Here is a 20,594-nt window from a genome sequence, read left to right as displayed (position 1 = left end):
CACTCTCTCAAACTCACGTGCATGGCTCCCAACAGCTTGTTTCTCTCCAGTGAGGCGGAATCAGGTAAATATGTTGGTGCATCAGCGGCTTTTTGTTTACGACATTAATTATTAATGACAATTATAAAGGTACAGATACAGAATCCGTTAAACTTGATGGCTGACAGACAGGAAATAAAAGGACTGATCTTAGTCACTTTGATGGCTGACAGACAGGAAATAAAAGGACTGATCTTAGTTACTTTGATGGCTGACAGACAGGAAATAAAAGGACTGATCTTAGTCACTTTGATGGCTGACAGACAGGAAATAAAAGGACTGATCTTAGTTACTTTGATGGCTGACAGACAGGAAATAAAAGGACTGATCTTAGTTACTTTGATGGCTGACAGACAGGAAATAAAAGGACTGATCTTAGTTACTTTGATGGCTGACAGACAGGAAATAAAAGGACTGATCTTAGTTACTTTGATGGCTGACAGACAGGAAATAAAAGGACTGATCTTAGTCACTTTGATGGCTGACAGACAGGAAATAAAAGGACTGATCTTAGTCACTTTGATGGCTGACAGACAGGAAATAAAAGGACTGATCTTAGTCACTGCCACACGTTCTCACCCACCCACACGTGCTCACACACACACACACACACACACACACACACACACACACACACACACACACGTCAGTTGGATACTATGTGTGACTCTGGACAGTCCAGCTTGATGTGGCTCCACTTCATGTTCATTTTGCTTCTGAGGAATTTCTTTACTATTGGAAATGGCAGTTGTTATACGAGTCTTGTATTTCTCTACTGCGTGTTTGAACTAGCTTCTTTGAGATATACCCCCCCCCCTCCTTAATTCCACATGGAAGTGTAACACGACATATAATGGACCATTTTATTTTGTTGTTGTAAAGCACAATCATGTTTCGATGCACTGAATTTAAAAAACAACAGCACACAAAGTAACCTGGGTAAAGTAACCTTTCTTCACACAGGGGACCAGGCACTGCATCAGATGTAGTAGATAACAGTTTAACTGCTCACAGGGAGAAGGCGTTGTGATGGGCTGTTGGAATGGAGAACAGAATCAAATAGATGTAGTCAGCTTCCCAGATAATGCTCGGGCCTGGAGAACGTGGAGCGCTGTGCTTGTAACTGCTTCGCTTGTCTCTCTTCATTACCTAGCTTTTTTAATGGTGGCCAACTTGACAGAGCCATGCAATACACAGAGGAGCTGTGAAATCCTGGAGGCGGATTTTTCAGCCGGCTGATAATGGGATCTCATCGCAGGGAGGGGGAGGGAGGGGAGGGAGAGAGGGAGAGAGAGGGAGACTTGTTCATTAGGCACCAAACGGAATTAAACAAAACTGAAACAGCAGGGACTACCTGGACTTGACCAATAACAAATGATTGTTTTCATTTTCCGCTTGGAAACATAAAAAAAAAACCGTTTTGTTACGGTGTACCCTAATGAATGCAACCCTGCTGGAACAGCCAATCCAAATCAGCCAGGGGACTCACAGCGTCGTTTATCGCTCCTCTGTCACTGCTGTTTCAGGTCACGCAAACCTGCATAAAAGGTTCATGTTCTTTCTACGTTTTCCCTCGGGTGTGAATTCTCACTTAAAATGGCAAGATCTCTGCCAAAGCTGAAGAGACTCATTAACTCATTATGGACAAATGCAAATTAGAAAGAGAATGGACATGAGAGACCAGCTTCCACACACACACAGGGCACATCCACCTCCACATTACCTTCCATGTATTTTACACATCTCTCTCTCTGTCCACTGTATGGTTTTTACACTGATCATTAATCAAACACCAATATTGTAATCCCTTACTTAATGTCCCCACACTGTTCATTACTATAAATCTCAACAGTTAACATGTAGGCTGTGAGTGAGATGGCAGATTTATTTCCAAACCATATGTCATATAACAATAGTTTATTGTATTCATCCAGTCCAATCTTCTTATCTCTTTAGCTGGGGCGTAATGTGGAGATGTATTGGTGTGTGTGTGTGTGTGTGTGTGTGTGTGTGTGTGTGTGTGTGTGTGTGTGTGTGCGCGCAGTGCTGTGTGGAACAGCGAGAGACTCATCATCATTGTGGTATTGTACCTTTACACACAACACAGCTGCCATGTAAAGTGAACGCTTGATCTTGCCCGGTAGGGACACGTTACATGCTGTACATCTCGCTTACCGATGCAGTTTTATTTTAAATCATAATCACCCAACTATCAATCATCAACCCGTCCCCCATTTGGCCGTTCCTCTCGCCCCTTTGTCCTCTCCTATCCCACCGGAGAGCATTAGAATCCACACACCGTGTTTTTGTTTTGCTCGGTGTTTTATTGTTGGGTGGTGGTGTATTCTCCTAAACTAGTGTCTGGTTAAAGAAAGAGTAGCTCAGCCATGTGAATGTGTCTGTTGAACAGCTGAACGGGGGGATACAGCCTACAGAGAGAGAGAACGTGGAATGTGTGCATATGAAAGGGGGAGCGAGGAGGAGGAGGAGGAGGGAGAGAGAGAGCGTGTGTGTGTGTGTGGAAAAAAAAGGAAGCAGAGGCTGTGAACGAAAAGCGAACTTAATGATTTCCTACCTTCCCGAACTAGACCTCTCAATCTAACCGATATACTTTTCAACGCGCAAGATATCAAGGAGATACACCACGGCGAGGGGAAAAAAAGGGGGAAACGAAGGCGAACCGTGTGTGTGTGTTTGTGTTTTGAAAAAAAAAAAAAAAGGCTGCCTCGACGATTTGTACGTGATTACATGATCAAAGTGAGTGCAGGCCGTCTTTTGTTGAGGCAAAGAGTGGCGGTTTTCCTGTGTAACAGCTAAAAGGATAAACGTGTATGCGCCGGATTTGTTTCAGCCCTCTGGTTTCTTGGACTTGGCCCAGCACACGGAGTTCATTCTGCATGGTTGTCCTTGGCGAGGATTTTGGTTTTTTGAAGTTGCTTTGGAAGTCTAGAGTCATCAGACTGGCGGGTGAGTAGTTGGATATTAAAATGGGAGAGAGGGGGGGGGGGTAAAGATATGGCATGTTGGGACGAGTTTATTACATTAAAACACCAGTTACATTTTAATCGTTTTTTACATATCATTCTATTTTTTTCCTACAAGTGTGTCTGTTATGATATTGTAGTTACAGTAGTTGGAAGTGTGTGAGTGGGGGGGAGTAGCCCGTGTGACCTAGAGTCAAATGTTTTTGTCTGTTGTAGCGAGCTGAAAGTTGGCTGCATTGTTGTTGCTGAGCACACCGGAGAGAAGACAGACATAGTCATCACAAACCTGGCCTTTTAACGGGGTTTAGACTGGTTCACGTTTCAAACGGAATCACGTGAAAATGGCTGGGGTTTAATAGGTTTACTAGCTATATATATATATATATGGAGACTACGTTTTGAAGTTTATAGTTTTCCAACCAACTACTAATCATCACTATTGAAGTTTCACAATCTAATTTGTATGCACACACTTTGTCTGTGATGTGTGAAGATCAAATGAAAACGATTACTGTAATCCTCAACACAAAGGGCCCACCATGCTGTGGGGGGGGGTCAGGGGGAATCCCCCCACAAGGACTCACTGTTTATGTGAAATTGAATATGACCTAGTTATTGTTTACAGAAGGTCATTATGGGATAGAGGTTGTAGCTTAATTGTATATCTGCTTCATCAGTGAAATACTAAGATGGATAAGATAATTAATTACTTTATTATCCACATGGAGGAAATTAGGTTTTCAGCTCTGTGTACATTAACAAGTATCATCAAGCATACAAATACAGACAACACATACAGACAACACATACAGACAACACATACAGACAACGCATACAGACAACGCATACAGACAACGCATACAGACAACGCATACAGACAACGCATACAGACAACACATACAGACAACACATACAAGGATATAAAAGGTGTGTTTCATGATGGTTTAACAGTGAAAATGAACCAGCGCATGAAACAGACCCACCTACACAGCAGCCCTCCCTCCCTCCCCCTACACAGCAGCCCTCCCTCCCTCCCCTTACACAGCAGTCCTCCCTCCTCCTACACAGCAGCCCTCCCTCCCCCTACACAGCAGCCCTCCCTCCCTCCTCCTACACAGCAGCCCTCCCTCCCTCCTCCTACACAGCAGCCCTCTCTCCCTCCTCCTACACAGCAGCCCTCCCTCCCTCCCTCCCCCTACACAGCAGCCCTCCCCTCCCTCTACACAGCAGCCCTCCCTCCCTCTACACAGCAGCCCTCCCTCCCTCTACACAGCAGCCCTCCCTCCCTCCCCTTACACAGCAGCCCTCCCTCCCTCCCCCTACACAGCAGTCCTCCCTCCCTCTACACAGCAGCCCTCCCTCCCTCCTCCTACACAGCAGCCCTCCCTCCCCCTACACAGCAGCCCTCCCTCCCTCCCCCTTACACAGCAGCCCTCCCTCCCTCCCCCTACACAGCAGTCCTCCCTCCCTCCCCCTACACAGCAGCCCTCCCTCCCTCCTCCTACACAGCAGCCCTCCCTCCCTCCTCCTACACAGCAGCCCTCCCCCTACACAGCAGCCCTCCCTCCACCTACACAGCAGCCCTCCCTCCCTCCACCTACACAGCAGCCCTCCCTCCCTCCCTCCCTCCCTCCACCTACACAGCAGCCCTCCCTCCCCCTACACAGCAGGCCTCCCTCCCTCCACCTACACAGCAGTCCTCCCCCTACACAGCAGCCCTCCCTCCCCCCAGCACATGCAGCTCTCTTTGCTGTAGGTGAGAGAACTTAAAAAAGTTAGAGGATACTGTTGGTGGGGTTGGGGCCTGTCAGGTCTAGACTACAGTATTGGGTGGGGGTGGGGCCTGTCAGGTCAAGACTACAGTATTGGGTGGGGCCTGTCAGGTCTAGACTACAGTATTGGGTGGGGGTGGGGCCTGTCAGGTCTAGACTACAGTATTGGGTGGGGGTGGGGCCTGTCAGGTCTAGACTACAGTATTGGGTGGGGGTGGGGCCTGTCAGGTCTAGACTACAGTATTGGGTGGGGCCTGTCAGGTCTAGACTACAGTATTGGGTGGGGCCTGTCAGGTCTAGACTACAGTATTGGGTGGGGCCTGTCAGGTCTAGACTACAGTATTGGGTTGGGCCTGTCAGGTCTAGACTACAGTATTGGGTGGGGCTTGTCAGGTCTAGACTACAGTATTGGGTGGGGGTGGGGCCTGTCAGGTCTAGACTACAGTATTGGGTGGGGGTGGGGCCTGTCAGGTCTAGACTACAGTATTGGGTGGGGGTGGGGCCTGTCAGGTCTAGACTACAGTATTGGGTGGGGGTGGGGCCTGTCAGGTCTAGACTACAGTATTGGGTGGGGGTGGGGCCTGTCAGGTCTAGACTACAGTATTGGGTGGGGGTGGGGCCTGTCAGGTCTAGACTACAGTATTGGGTGGGGGTGGGGCCTGTCAGGTCTAGACTACAGTATTGGGTGGGGGTGGGGCCTGTCAGGTCTAGACTACAGTATTGGGTGGGGGTGGGGCCTGTCAGGTCTAGACTACAGTATTGGGTGGGGGTGGGGCCTGTCAGGTCTAGACTACAGTAATTGAACAAATTCAGGTATTGCTTTCTAGTTTAGATCCTAGTGAACACACCCCTGGTACTGGTCATAGTAGGTAGGGGAAATGATTGAAAATAGGATTTGAACATAAGATTTGGACCAGACAACAGCAGCATGTGTCTTGTCCTGTAGTGGACCGGTAGACTTCAGTCGTCTTATCTGATTGGTTATGTATAGGCCAGGCCTACTAGGAAGAGGAAGTGATTGTTGACTTTATAAAATGTATGCGTGTGACTGCAGTGAAGTCGGTGGTCCCATCCACAGGATATTGAGAAAGTGACTGACCCCCCTCCTCACAGTACAAAGATTGCTTTTAGATGAGTTAGGCTATTATTAGTCAAATCAAAGAGGGGGATGTAGTATTACAACCATCTTTTCTAGAAATGACCGTCTAAGTCATTTGTATTTCTCAATCGTTTCTCATAAAAAAACAACTAAGAGTCCAATATGAACTCTGTAATGTTAAGTAGATGGTCACAGTATTTCCTGTGGTACTGCAGTCATGTGGCCTGTCTGTTGTGTCCCCCCCCCCCCTGTTAGCCTGTTAGCTGAGCACTGACCTCTAGCAGCTTAATGATTCTGATGTGATTAATCCACTGGCAGCAAGGGAGGAGGAGGAAGGGGAGGAGGAGGAGTGGGAGGAAGAGGAGGAGTGGGAGGAAGAGGAGGAGTGGGAGGAGGAGGAGGAGGAGGAGGAGGAGTGGGAGGAAGAGGAAGAGGAGGAGTGGGAGGAGGAGAAGGAGGAGGAGGGTATCGAGAGCAGCCCAAAAGGCATCCTATTATTTTTTTTTATAGGGCACTACTGTTGACCAGGACCCTCAAAAGTAGTGCACTAAATAGGGAACAGGGTGCCATAGGGCTCTGGTCTAAAGTAGTGCACTATATAGGGAATAGGGTGCCATAGGGCTCTGGTCTAAAGTAGTGCACTATGTAGGGAATAGGGTGCCATTTGGGACACAGGTGGCGTGGCTAACTAATGCCTAGCACCAGGGCTTTAGAGATAATGGATATAGGAAATCAAGATGACCCTGTACACTTCCTGTGTCATATCTGGTTCCCTGTAACTATAGAATGGGGGGTTGAGAGTCAGTTAGGAATCACAGTTTTTAGCTTTAAAAAAGGGGTTACTTAGTACATATTACAACATGTGTTTATATTTGTAACTTTTTTTGGTGGCAGCGGTGGGATTTATCAAGTGTAAAATGTGGCTAATGTTTGTTCACTGTTACTTAGCTCCTATCTTGGGAGTTCAAAGGTACATGCGTGTATGACTGAGAGAAATAGCCCACAGTCGCTAGCAGGCCACCACCCGTACTGCGACACTACACCTCCCTTTGTGTACTAGCTCGCAACTCCATTAGGACGAATGACCACTTCCTCTCTGACTCAATTGACTGTTAGTTTCCCCAACCGGATGAGGCCTGACCTCTGGGGACCACGTGGAGGGTTCAACATGCCTTTTCTTCTCAGACAGTGTTTTGAAGACACATTTTAGAGTTGTGTGTGTTAAGTGTTGCGATAATTGATCATGTGTTTGGTAATGAAACTTGATGTGTAATGGTAGTTTACACTATGCTGAGTTGTTCACATAGCAGACCTATAGCCTCGTAAGCACTTTCACAGAAGTAACAGATCCTGTCGCCATAACAACACTATGTCTCTGGCTCGACTACTAGTTCCAATGTGAACTATACAAGTATGATATTACACACACACACACACACACACACACACACACACACACACACACACACACACACACACACACACACACACACACACACACACACACACACACACACACACACACACACACACACACACGCGTGCACACACACACACACACACACACACACACACACACACACACACACACACACACACACGTACACACACACGTGCACACACACGTGCACACACACACGTGCACAGAGGGGTTCTTCACCAAGTGGGTAATGTTACACCATATTTGTTGTCCTCTCTATTTTGTGTGTATATATATATATATATATATATATATATATATATATATATATATATATGTTTTATCAAGTCCCTTTTTTAAAGCTACAAACTGTGATTCCTAACTGACTCTCGACCCCCCATTCCTCTGTCTTGTGTCTCTCTGATGGTTGTTCAGCGGTTTCTCCTCACCAGTAGAATGGACAGTCAGTCAGTCAGTCAGTCAGTCAGTCAGTCAGTCGATCCATCCAATAGTCAGTCAGTCAGTCAGTCAGTCGATCCATCCAATAGTCAGTCAGTCGATCCATCCAATAGTCAGTCAGTCGATCCATCCAATAGTCAGTCAGTCGATCCATCCAATCAGTCAGTCAGTCAGTCAGTCGATCCATCCAATAGTCAGTCAGTCGATCCATCCAATAGTCAGTCAGTCAGTCGATCCATCCAATAGTCAGTCAGTCAGTCAGTCAGTCGATCCATCCAATAGTCAGTCAGTCGATCCATCCAATAGTCAGTCAGTCAGTCGATCCATCCAATAATCAGTCAGTCAGTCGATCCATCCAATAGTCAGTCAGTCGATCCATCCAATAGTCAGTCAGTCGATCCATCCAGTCAGTCAGTCAGTCAGTCGATCCATCCAATAGTCAGTCAGTCAGTCAGTCAGTCGATCCATCCAATAGTCAGTCAGTCAGTCAGTCGATCCATCCAATAGTCAGTCAGTCAGTCAGTCGATCCATCCAATAGTCAGTCAGTCAGTCAGTCGATCCATCCAATAGTCAGTCAGTCAGTCAGTCGATCCATCCAATAGTCAGTCAGTCGATCCATCCAATAATAAGTCAGTCGATCCATCCAATAGTCAGTCAGTCAGTCAGTCGATCCATCCAATAATCAGTCAGTCAGTCGATCCATCCAATAGTCAGTCAGTGTCTTGGTTTTTGAACAGTGTGATGTAACAGTTAAGGAATTAGAGAAGCTGTAATTGATGAGATTCGACCCCGACGGCCTCCACTCTCATTCGTTCTTTCCCTTTTGTTTTGGTTGTTTTTCCAATTCACTCATTAGGTCATTTGCTATAAGAAGTGTCCCCTTGTCTGGTCTGTAGGTTAGCTTACATCTGGTCTGTGGGTTAGCTTACATCTGGTCTGTGGGTTAGCTTACATCTGGTCTGTGGGTTAGCTTACATCTGGTCTGTGGGTTAGCTTACATCTGGTCTGTGGGTTAGCTTACATCTGGTCTGTGGGTTAGCTTACATCTGGTCTGTGGGTTAGCTTACATCTGGTCTGTGGGTTAGCTTACATCTGGTCTGTGGGTTAGCTTACATCTGGTCTGTGGGTTAGCTTACATCTGGTCTGTGGGTTAGCTTACATCTGGTCTGTAGGTTAGCTTACATCTGGTCTGTGGGTTAGCTTACATCTGGTCTGTGGGTTAGCTTACATCTGGTCTGTGGGTTAGCTTACATCTGGTCTGTGGGTTAGCTTACATCTGGTCTGTGGGTTAGCTTACGTCTGGTCTGTGGGTTAGCTTACGTCTGGTCTGTGGGTTAGCTTACATCTGGTCTGTGGGTTAGCTTACATCTGGTCTGTGGGTTAGCTTACATCTGGTCTGTGGGTTAGCTTACATCTGGTCTGTGGGTTAGCTTACATCTGGTCTGTGGGTTAGCTTACATCTGGTCTGTGGGTTAGCTTACATCTGGTCTGTGGGTTAGCTTACATCTGGTCTGTGGGTTAGCTTACATCTGGTCTGTGGGTTAGCTTACATCTGGTCTGTGGGTTAGCTTACATCTGGTCTGTGGGTTAGCTTACATCTGGTCTGTGGGTTAGCTTACATCTGGTCTGTGGGTTAGCTTACATCTGGTCTGTGGGTTAGCTTACATCTGGTCTGTGGGTTAGCTTACGTCTGGTCTGTGGGTTAGCTTACGTCTGGTCTGTGGGTTAGCTTACGTCTGGTCTGTGGGTTAGCTTACGTCTGGTCTGTGGGTTAGCTTACGTCTGGTCTGTGGGTTAGCTTACGTCTGGTCTGTGGGTTAGCTTACGTCTGGTCTGTGGGTTAGCTTACGTCTGGTCTGTGGGTTAGCTTACCTCTGGTCTGTGGGTTAGCTTACGTCTGGTCTGTGGGTTAGCTTACGTCTGGTCTGTGGGTTAGCTTACGTCTGGTCTGTGGGTTAGCTTACGTCTGGTCTGTGGGTTAGCTTACGTCTGGTCTGTGGGTTAGCTTACGTCTGGTCTGTGGGTTAGCTTACATCTGGTCTGTGGGTTAGCTTACGTCTGGTCTGTGGGTTAGCTTACGTCTGGTCTGTGGGTTAGCTTACGTCTGGTCTGTGGGTTAGCTTACGTCTGGTCTGTGGGTTAGCTTACGTCTGGTCTGTGGGTTAGCTTACGTCTGGTCTGTGGGTTAGCTTACGTCTGGTCTGTGGGTTAGCTTACATCTGGTCTGTGGGTTAGCTTACATCTGGTCTGTGGGTTAGCTTACATCTGGTCTGTGATTCATAGTCTTCATCATAAATGGCACCCTAATACATACAAAGTGTACCACTTTTAGTGCTGTTTTTCTGAGTGATTTCTGCATTTTTATTTGTGTTTTCCATAACTGTGTTTTAGTAAAAATTGTTGTATGTGTGCGTTGGGTATAATGTGTATATTTATGTTGCATTTGTAAAAGAGACCTAAGTCTCTGTCTTCCCTGTTTTAAAATCAAGGTAAAAAAAAACACTCAGTTGCCAAAAACATTCCATTCTGTTGCAGGATTTGTACGGTCATGAAAATCATGGAATTTTAAAATGGTCTTTTCCAGGCCTGGAAAAATGTAGGAAAATTATAAAAATCCAGAAAGTTTTGGGCATTTAATTTAATTTCTGTTTGTGATTTATTTAGTTTTTAAATATTGTATCAATCAAATACGTATCAAGTATATCAGCCAGGATAGAAATGACACTTTAGTGTGTCAGTTTGTGTGGGAGATAGCGGGCCGTTGCTCGAGGAGGGGGGAGACCATTGTCATATATGGATCTGTGCCATTTACTTTGAACTGGACTGTGTTGACAGCATGAGCGGTCGTGAGTAGATAGCCTTGTTTAGAATCGCAGCAAGAGCTGCGGGGAGTGGTTGCTTCTTACAAGAGCACAAAATGTGTGCATTTCTAGACCTCTTTGAAAACCAGTCAGCTAAAGAGCTTTATTTTGTCTTAAAGGGGCGTTGTTGTATTTTCAGACCGGCTTGAATAAGCTAAGTAGCCAATAGGCAGAGGGTAGCATCATTTGTCTGGTTCTCTGTAATAATGATATGAAAATAATAATGCATTTTATTTTGTAAAGTAGGTTCTTGCTGGATGATAGAACAGCTATTTCCATGTTAAAATGTCATGGGATGCATTTTCTCCATTGTTTTTTGATGGTAGGCCACTCTGGTAGGCCTACATTATGATCAAATAGCCACATCAGCCTACTTTGCCACTGTCTGAAATAGAGGTCGATCGATTATGATTTTTCAACGCCGATACCGATTTATTGGAGGACCAAAAAAAAGCCGATACCAATTAATCGGCTGATTTAAAAAAAAAAAGAATTTTTTTTAACATTTAATTTATTTAATGACAATTACAACAACACTGAATGAACACTTATTTTAACTTGATATAATACATCAATAAAAATCAATTTAGTCTCAAATAAATAATGAAACATGTTCAATTTGGTTTAAATAATGCAAAAACAAAGTGTTGGAGAAGAAAGTAAAAGTGCAATATGTGCTATGTAAGAAAGCTAACGTTTCAGTTCCTTTCTCAGAACATGAGAACATATGAAACCTGGTGGTTCCTTTTAACATGAGTCTTCAATATTCCCAGGTAATAGGTTTTAGGTTGTAGTTATTATAGGAAGTATAGGACTATTTCTCTCTGCCATTTGTATTTCATTAACCTTTGAATATTGGATGTTCTTATAGGCACTTTAGTATTGCCAGTGTAACAGTATAGCTTCCGTCCCTCTCCTCCCTGGGCTCGAACCAGCAACACAACGACAACAGCCAACCTCGAAGCAGCGTTACCCATGCAGAGCAAGGGGAACAACTACTAGAAGACTCAGAGCGAGTGCCGTTTGAAACGCTATTAGCGCGCGCTAACTAGCTAACCTTTTCACTTCGGTTACACCAGCCTCATCTCAGGAGTTGATAGGCTTGGAGTCATAAACAACGCAGTGCTTGAAGCACAACGAAGAGCTGCTGGCAAAACGCACGGAAGTGCTGTTTGAATGAATGTTTACGCGCCTGCTTCTGCCTACCACCGCTCAGTCAGATTATATGCAACGCAGGACATGCTAGATAATATCTAGTAATATCATCAACCATGTGTGGTTGACTAGTGATGATGATTGATTGTTTTTTATAAGATAAGTTTAATGCTAGCTAGCAACTTAACTTGGCTTACTGCAATCGCGTAAAAGTCTCCTTGTGGAGTGCAACGAGAGAGAAGCAGGTCGTTATTGCGTTGGACTAGTTAACTGTAAGGTTGCAAGATTGGATCCCCCGAGCTGACAATATGAAAAGCTGTCATTCTGCCCCTGAACGAGGCAGTTAACCCACCGTTCCCAGGCCGTCATTGAAAATAAGAATGTGTTCTTAACTGACTTGCCTGGTTAAATAAAGGTGAAATAAATATATAAAAAGAATAAATTACTATGACATAATAATAACATAGTTGTGTATATTCATTTTTATTTTGAATTCCTTTAAAGTTATTATCTCATCTCTGCTCAGACCGTAGCAGCCATCCTGACAACCATCTAGTGTTATCTCTGTTCTCCCATTTATATATATTTATATTATTATTACTGTACTCTCTTTAGTCATCCTATTTAGCTAGGCTAGTAGCCAGGCTAGTTGCTAGTAGCTAGCTAGTAGCTAGGCTAGTTGCTAGCTAGTAGCCGGTCTAGTTGGTAGCTAGTAGCCGGTCTAGTTGGTAGCTAGTAGCCGGTCTAGTTGGTAGCTAGTAGCCGGTCTAGTTGGTAGCTAGTAGCCGGTCTAGTTGGTAGCTAGTAGCTGGTCTAGTTGGTAGCTGGTAGCTAGTAGCTGGTCTAGTTGGTAGCTAGTAGCTGGTCTAGTTGGTAGCTAGTAGCTAGTAGCTGGTCTAGTTGGTAGCTAGTAGCTAGGCTAGTTGGTAGCTAGGCTAGTTGGTAGCTAGTAGCTAGGCTAGTTGCTAGCAGCTAGGCTAGTTGCTAGCTAGGCTAGTTAGTAGCATCCTAAGTATCCTGCAGAGCTGTCTGACCTAAATATTTTGGCTAGTTCTTCAAACTACATGAGGCATACTTTCAAGGTGGCTTATTAGCGTCTACTACAACTATCAATTGTGTTAAGCTACTTCTCAAACTGTCTCTATCTCTCTGCTAGTTGTGTTGTGTAGCCTACATTCCTCTCTCATGTGTCTGTGTGTAGGTTATCCAGATGGGAAAGACAGGCGTAATGCATTATGGTCATTGTAGTTAATTACCACGTTTCTGTGATGGAGTAGGTTAAGTATGTGCCTAGTGAAAAATACAACTCCCTTCAGCCCCTCTTGAGCTCACAAAAAAAATGTAAATGTAACTAAATGGATTGAGTATTTGAACAAAAAATATAAACTCAACATGTAAAGTATTGGTTTCATGAGCTCAAATAAAAGATCCCAGAAATCTGAGACATATTTCTGTCTGTAATAAAGCATTTTTTGTTGGGAAAACTCATTTTGATTGGTTGGGCTTGGCTCCACTGCCCAGTCACGTGAAATCCATAAATTGGGGCCTAATAATTTTTAATTTGACTGATTTCATTCCATGAACTGTAACTCTGTAAAATCTTCAGAAATTGTTGCATGTCGCGTTTTGTTCAATATAGTTGTTTAATAGCCAGTAAACCCCCCACCACATTTCGGTTACTCGCTCAGCACTCTCTACTTTTGACCAGGGCCCTGTAAATAGTGCACTTTGTTAGTAATAGGACAGCACTGCTCCTTAAAAGCCTTTAGAGATCTGTTTGGAAATGTCCGTGTAAGAAATGCGAGGACAGGAAGATAGGAAATGGTCTTATTGCTGCCATTTGAGCAGCTTGTCTTGTTTTTTTGTTATTTTTTTATTTTCTTCTGTTCTGTTGTCAGTTTGCATGTTCAGTTCATCTGTCTTGTAATTCTTACAACAGTCTCCTCAACCTAGATGTGTGTTTTCAGGTTTTGGACTATCTGAATGTAGCTAACTCTTATCTCCATGGTCTTCGCTCCTAGTGATTTAGTTCAGTTTGCAGGTGGTACCAACCGACTAGCTACTTATCTCAGTCATCCATCTTGTCCATTTGACGGGTCTCCTCGCCCAGCATTCAACCTAGAGGTGAGTGTGGAAGGTGTTTAGTTGTCTGCCTATCTGAATATAGCCCGCTCTGTCTCTGTACTCCTCACCCACAGTGTGTCGTTCAATGCACCCACCCAGCTCACCATACGGAAACCCTGAAGTGGCACAGTCATAGGTTGCATCCTATTCCCTATATAGACCACTACTCTAGACCACTGCTATAGACCACTACTATAGACCACTACTCTAGACCACTACTATAGACCACTGCTATAGACCGCTACTATAGACCACTACTATAGACCACTACTATAGACCACTACTCTAGACCACTACTCTAGACCACTACTCTAGACCACTGCTATAGACCACTACTCTAGACCACTACTCTAGACCACTGCTCTAGACCACTGCTATAGACCACTACTCTAGACCACTACTCTAGACCAATGCTATAGACCACTACTCTAGACCACTGCTCTAGACCACTGCTCTAGACCAATGCTATAGACCACTACTATAGACAACTACTCTAGACCACTGCTATAGACCACTACTATAGACAACTACTCTAGACCACTGCTATAGACCACTACTATAGACAACTACTCTAGAGCACTACTATAGACCACTGCTATAGACCACTACTATAGACCACTACTATAGACCACTACTATAGACCACTACTCTAGACCACTACTCTAGACCACTACTATAGACCACTACTATAGACCACTACTATAGACCACTACTATAGACCACTGCTATAGACCACTACTCTAGACCACTACTATAGACCACTACTCTAGACCACTGCTCTAGACCAATGCTATAGACCACTACTATAGACAACTACTCTAGACCACTGCTATAGACCACTACTATAGACAACTACTCTAGACCACTGCTATAGACCACTGCTATAGACCACTACTATAGACCAGGGCACTACTATAGACCACTACTATAGACCAGGGCACTACTATAGACCACTACTCTAGACCACTACTCTAGACCACTACTATAGACCACTACTCTAGACCACTTCTCTAGACCACTACTCTAGACCACTACTATAGACCACTGCTATAGACCACTACTATAGACCACTACTATAGACCACTGCTATAGACCACTACTATAGACCACTACTATAGACCACTGCTATAGACCACTGCTCTAGACCACTACTATAGACCACTACTATAGACCACTGCTATAGACCACTGCTATAGACCACTACTATAGACCACTACTCTAGACCACTAGACCACTCTAGACCACTACTCTAGACCACTACTATAGACCACTACTATAGACCACTACTATAGACCACTACTCTAGACCACTACTATAGACCACTACTATAGACCACTACTATAGACCACTACTATAGACCACTACTATAGACCACTACTATAGACCACTACTATAGACCACTACTATAGACCACTACTATAGACCACTACTATAGACCACTACTATAGACCACTACTATAGACCACTACTATAGACCACTACTATAGACCACTACTATAGACCACTACTATAGACCACTACTATAGACCACTACTATAGACCACTACTTTAGACCACTACTATAGACCACTACTATAGACCACTGCTATAGACCACTGCTATAGACCACTGCTATAGACCACTACTATAGACCACTGCTATAGACCACTACTATAGACCACTACTATAGACCACTGCTATAGACCACTACTATAGACCACTACTATAGACCACTACTATAGACCACTACTATAGACCACTGCTATAGACCACTGCTATAGACCACTGCTATAGACCACTGCTATAGACCACTGCTCTAGACCACTACTCTAGACCACTGCTATAGACCACTACTATAGACCACTACTCTAGACCACTACTATAGACCACTACTAGACCACTACTATAGACCACTACTATAGACCACTACTATAGACCACTACTCTAGACCACTGCTATAGACCACTGCTCTAGACCACTGCTATAGACCACTACTATAGACCACTACTATAGACCACTACTCTAGACCACTACTCTAGACCACTACTCTAGACCACTACTCTAGACCACTACTATAGACCACTACTCTAGACCACTACTCTAGACCACTGCTATAGACCACTACTATAGACCACTACTCTAGACCACTCTAGACCACTACTATAGACCACTGCTATAGACCACTGCTATAGACCACTACTCTAGACCACTACTCTAGACCACTACTCTAGACCACTACTCTAGACCACTACTATAGACCACTGCTCTAGACCACTACTCTAGACCACTACTCTAGACCACTACTCTAGACCACTGCTATAGACCACTACTCTAGACCACTGCTATAGACCACTACTCTAGACCACTACTCTAGACCACTACTCTAGACCACTACTCTAGACCACTGCTATAGACCACTACTCTAGACCACTGCTATAGACCACTACTCTAGACCACTACTCTAGACCACTACTCTAGACCACTACTCTAGACCACTACTCTAGACCACTACTCTAGACCACTACTCTAGACCACTACTCTAGACCACTGCTATAGACCACTACTATAGACCACTACTCTAGACCACTACTATAGACCACTACTCTAGACCACTACTCTAGACCACTACTCTAGACCACTACTATAGACCACTACTATAGACCACTACTATAGACCACTACTCTAGACCACTACTCTAGACCACTACTCTAGACCACTACTCTAGACCACTACTCTAGACCACTACTATAGACCACTGCTATAGACCACTGCTATAGACCACTACTATAGACCACTACTCTAGACCACTACTCTAGACCACTGCTCTAGACCACTACTCTAGACCACTACTCTAGACCACTGCTATAGACCACTACTCTAGACCACTACTCTAGACCACTACTATAGACCACTACTCTAGACCACTGCTATAGACCACTGCTATAGACCACTACTCTAGACCACTAGACCACTGCAAGACCACTACTATAGACCACTGCTATAGACCACTACTCTAGACCACTACTCTAGACCACTACTCTAGACCACTACTCTAGACCACTACTCTAGACCACTACTAGACCACTAGACCACTGCTCTAGACCACTACTCTAGACCAATGCTATAGACCACTGCTATAGACCACTACTCTAGACCACTGCTCTAGACCACTGCTCTAGACCACTACTCTAGACCACTGCTATAGACCACTACTCTAGACCACTACTCTAGACCACTACTATAGACAACTACTCTAGACCAATGCTATAGACCACTACTCTAGACCACTGCTCTAGACCACTGCTCTAGACCAATGCTATAGACCACTACTATAGACAACTACTCTAGACCACTGCTATAGACCACTACTATAGACAACTACTCTAGACCACTGCTATAGACCACTACTATAGACAACTACTCTAGGGCACTACTATAGACCACTGCTATAGACCACTACTATAGACCACTGCTCTAGACCACTGCTATAGACCACTACTATAGACCACTACTCTAGACCACTACTATAGACCACTACTATAGACCACTACTCTAGACCACTACTCTAGACCACTACTATAGACCACTACTCTAGACCGTGTGATAATTGAAAGAAATAGGCCTAGGCTATTTTCCCCTTAAAGGTGCAATCTGTGATACTTGCAGCCATTTTTTAAAATATTAGTATTAATTTCTTCTTCTTTTTTTTTTTTTTTACAAACAAATTCATGTTAGCCTACTTTATATGACCTTTAATTATTTTCAAATGCAGGAGTGTGCCTTTAAAGCAGCTGAGTACATTGCAGGGTACTTTCATACATGTTAAGAGGGGACATCTGGCCTTGTTAAGTCACTGCACGGTCATAAAGGGGAATGGCGGTGCCCACAGGCCTGCCCCCTTCTCTACCATTAGGCCTGCCCCCTTCACTGCCATTAGGCCTGCCCCCTTCACTGCCATTAGGCCTGCTCCCTTCACTGCCATTAGGCCTGCCCCCTTCTCTGCCATTAGGCCTGCCCCCTTCTCTGCCATTAGGCCTGCCCCCTTCACTGCCATTAGGCCTGCCCCCTTCTCTGCCATTAGGCCTGCCCCCTTCTCTGCCATTAGGCCTGCCCCTTCTCTACCATTAGGCCTGCCCCTTCTCTACCATTAGGCCTGCCCCTTCTCTGCCATTAGGCCTGCCCCCTTCTCTGCCATTAGGCCTGCCCCCTTCACTGCCATTAGGCCTGCCCCCTTCTCTGCCATTAGGCCTGCCCCCTTCTCTGCCATTAGGCCTGCCCCCTTCTCTACCATTAGGCCTGCCCCCTTCTCTACCATTAGGCCTGCCCCTTCTCTACCATTAGGCCTGCCCCCTTCACTCCCATTAGGCCTGCCCCCTTCTCTGCCATTAGGCCTTCCCCCTTCTCTGCCATTAGGCCTGCCCCCTTCTCTGCCATTAGGCCTGCCCCCTTCTCTACCATTAGGTCTGCCCCCTTCTCTGCCATTAGGCCTGCCCCTTCTCTGCCATGAGGCCTGCCCCCTTCTCTGCCATTAGGCCTGCCCCCCCTTCTCTACCATTAGGCCTGCCCCCTTCTCTGCCATTAGGCCTGCCCCCTTCTCTGCCATTAGGCCTGCCCCCTTCTCTGCCATTAGGCCTGCCCCCTTCTCTGCCATTAGGCCTGCCCCCTTCTCTGCCATTAGGCCTGCCCCCTTCTCTGCCATTAGGCCTGCCCCCTTCTCTGCCATTAGGCCTGCCCCCTTCTCTACCATTAGGCCTGCCCCCTTCTCTGCCATTAGGCCTGCCCCCTTCTCTGCCATTAGGCCTGCCCCCTTCTCTACCATTAGGCCTGCCCCCTTCTCTACCATTAGGCCTGCCCCCTTCTCTGCCATTAGGCCTGCCCCCTTCTCTACCATTAGGCCTGCCCCCTTCTCTACCATTAGGCCTGCCCCCTTCTCTACCATTAGGCCTGCCCCCTTCTCTGCCATTAGGCCTGCCCCCTTCTCTACCATTAGGCCTGCCCCCTTCTCTACCATTAGGCCTGCCCCCTTCTCTACCATTAGGCCTGCCCCCTTCTCTACCATTAGGCCTGCCCCCTTCTCTACCATTAGGCCTGCCCCCTTCTCTACCATTAGGCCTGCCCCCTTCTCTACCATTAGGCCTGCCCCTTCTCTCCCATTAGGCCTGCCCCTTCTCTACCATTAGGCCTGCCCCTTCTCTACCATTAGGCCTGCCCCCTTCTCTACCATTAGGCCTGCCCCCTTCTCTACCATTAGGCCTGCCCCCTTCTCTACCATTAGGCCTGCCCCCTTCTCTACCATTAGGCCTGCCCCCTTCTCTACCATTAGGCCTGCCCCCTCTCTTACTGCCTGATGTGGTTTACTGCCTGTCTCTCTGCTCTACCTTTTTAAAATGTTTTATTACTACCTGAGAATGAATAAATAAACAGAACAGAATTGGGTGAAAATAATCACCCAGATTTTCTATGGCCCTATATGGACTATACATAATCAGGAATATAAGCGATCATGGGACGACTTCTAAACTACCAGCGAGGGGACGAACATGACTAGCATACCACTCCACTGCTTACACACTGGGCTTTCATTTCCTATCTTAGCGAGTAAACATTTAATGTGTGTAAATGTATCACAGCTTTATTTATGCGTAGAAATCTGCTGTTAAAACTGAATTATACATTAGCCTCATGCATAATGCATTAAGCGCTCATTCCTTAATGATTAGTTGCCAGGCCGGGCCCAGACAGAAAACGGGAATATTTGCTGATAAAATTTAATCCATTGATCGCCGCTTCTGTTTAAACCAATTGTGTTTTGAGGATTTGCATTTGTCCCACTTTAGCGATTCACGGTTATTCTTTAGTTTTAAATGATATAGTCAAACGATAATAAGGCACATCACTGCTATGTGAGATTGTGTAGTCGGCTATGTGGAATCAATTCAACATCACGAATGGTACGGCTGGGCTCAGTAGGAGCAGCATATGTTTTAATGGAGTCAATTACTCTAGTTTTCTCTCTTACTAGGTTTTGTGTTTAAAAACCCTCTTAAGGATCGGACCTTAAGACACCGACCCTGACCCCCGTAGAGGATGAATCTAGTCTATCTGTAGGTTGAGTAGTCTTATCTATGGACATGAGTAAATCATTGTCGGTATGCCTATAGTCTAGATGTTATTCATTCAATCTGGACCTGCAATGGCCAACCCTCCACACACTCCACTGTAGTTTATCGTGGCTTGGTGATGTTTTGAATGAAACATTTTTCTTTACACTAACATTAATAGCCGTGTTGAGACAGGTTATCAACACAGTAGCCTTTATAATACAGCCAGATTATCATCACATTAGCTGTATAAATACAGCCAGATTATCATCACATTAGCTGTATAAATACAGCCAGATTATCAACACAGTAGCCTTTATAATACCCCCGTCTATCTGAGGATGTACAGCCAGATTATCATCACATTAGCTGTATAAATACATGCCTATAGTCAGATTATCATCAATCTAGCTGTATAATACAGCCAGATTATCATCACATTAGCTGTATAAATACAGCCAGATTATCATCACATTAGCTGTATAATACAGCCAGATTATCATCACATTAGCTGTATAAATACAGCCAGATTATCATCACATTAGCTGTATAAATACAGCCAGATTATCATCACATTAGCTGTATAATACAGCCAGATTA

The 20,594-nt window shown here is 45.2% G+C and overlaps 1 protein-coding gene across 7 annotated transcripts in view; it reads left to right on the top strand.

Moving 5' to 3' along the window:
- The window catches only part of LOC118377411 (arginine-glutamic acid dipeptide repeats protein-like), a 384,037-nt gene that overhangs the window by 99,017 nt on the left and 264,426 nt on the right, over positions 1 to 20,594 (top strand). For 2 of the 7 annotated variants that reach the window (XM_052481332.1, XM_052481334.1), the window contains exons 1-2: positions 2,459 to 2,796; positions 2,891 to 3,006. The exons of 1 other annotated variant lie outside the window; for it this stretch is intronic. The gene's annotated coding sequence lies outside the window, so the exon portion shown is untranslated. Of the gene's footprint in view, positions 1 to 2,458; positions 3,007 to 20,594 lie in introns of those variants that run through there. 4 more of the 7 variants (XM_052481336.1, XM_052481338.1, XM_052481337.1 and 1 more) reach the window with 3 other exon arrangements.

This window comes from Oncorhynchus keta, chromosome 27 (assembly GCF_023373465.1).
Source record: "Oncorhynchus keta strain PuntledgeMale-10-30-2019 chromosome 27, Oket_V2, whole genome shotgun sequence".
Classification (NCBI taxonomy): domain Eukaryota; kingdom Metazoa; phylum Chordata; class Actinopteri; order Salmoniformes; family Salmonidae; genus Oncorhynchus; species Oncorhynchus keta.
The sequence above is the reverse complement of the archived record's forward strand: the minus strand, read 5'-3'. Positions and strand labels throughout refer to the sequence as shown.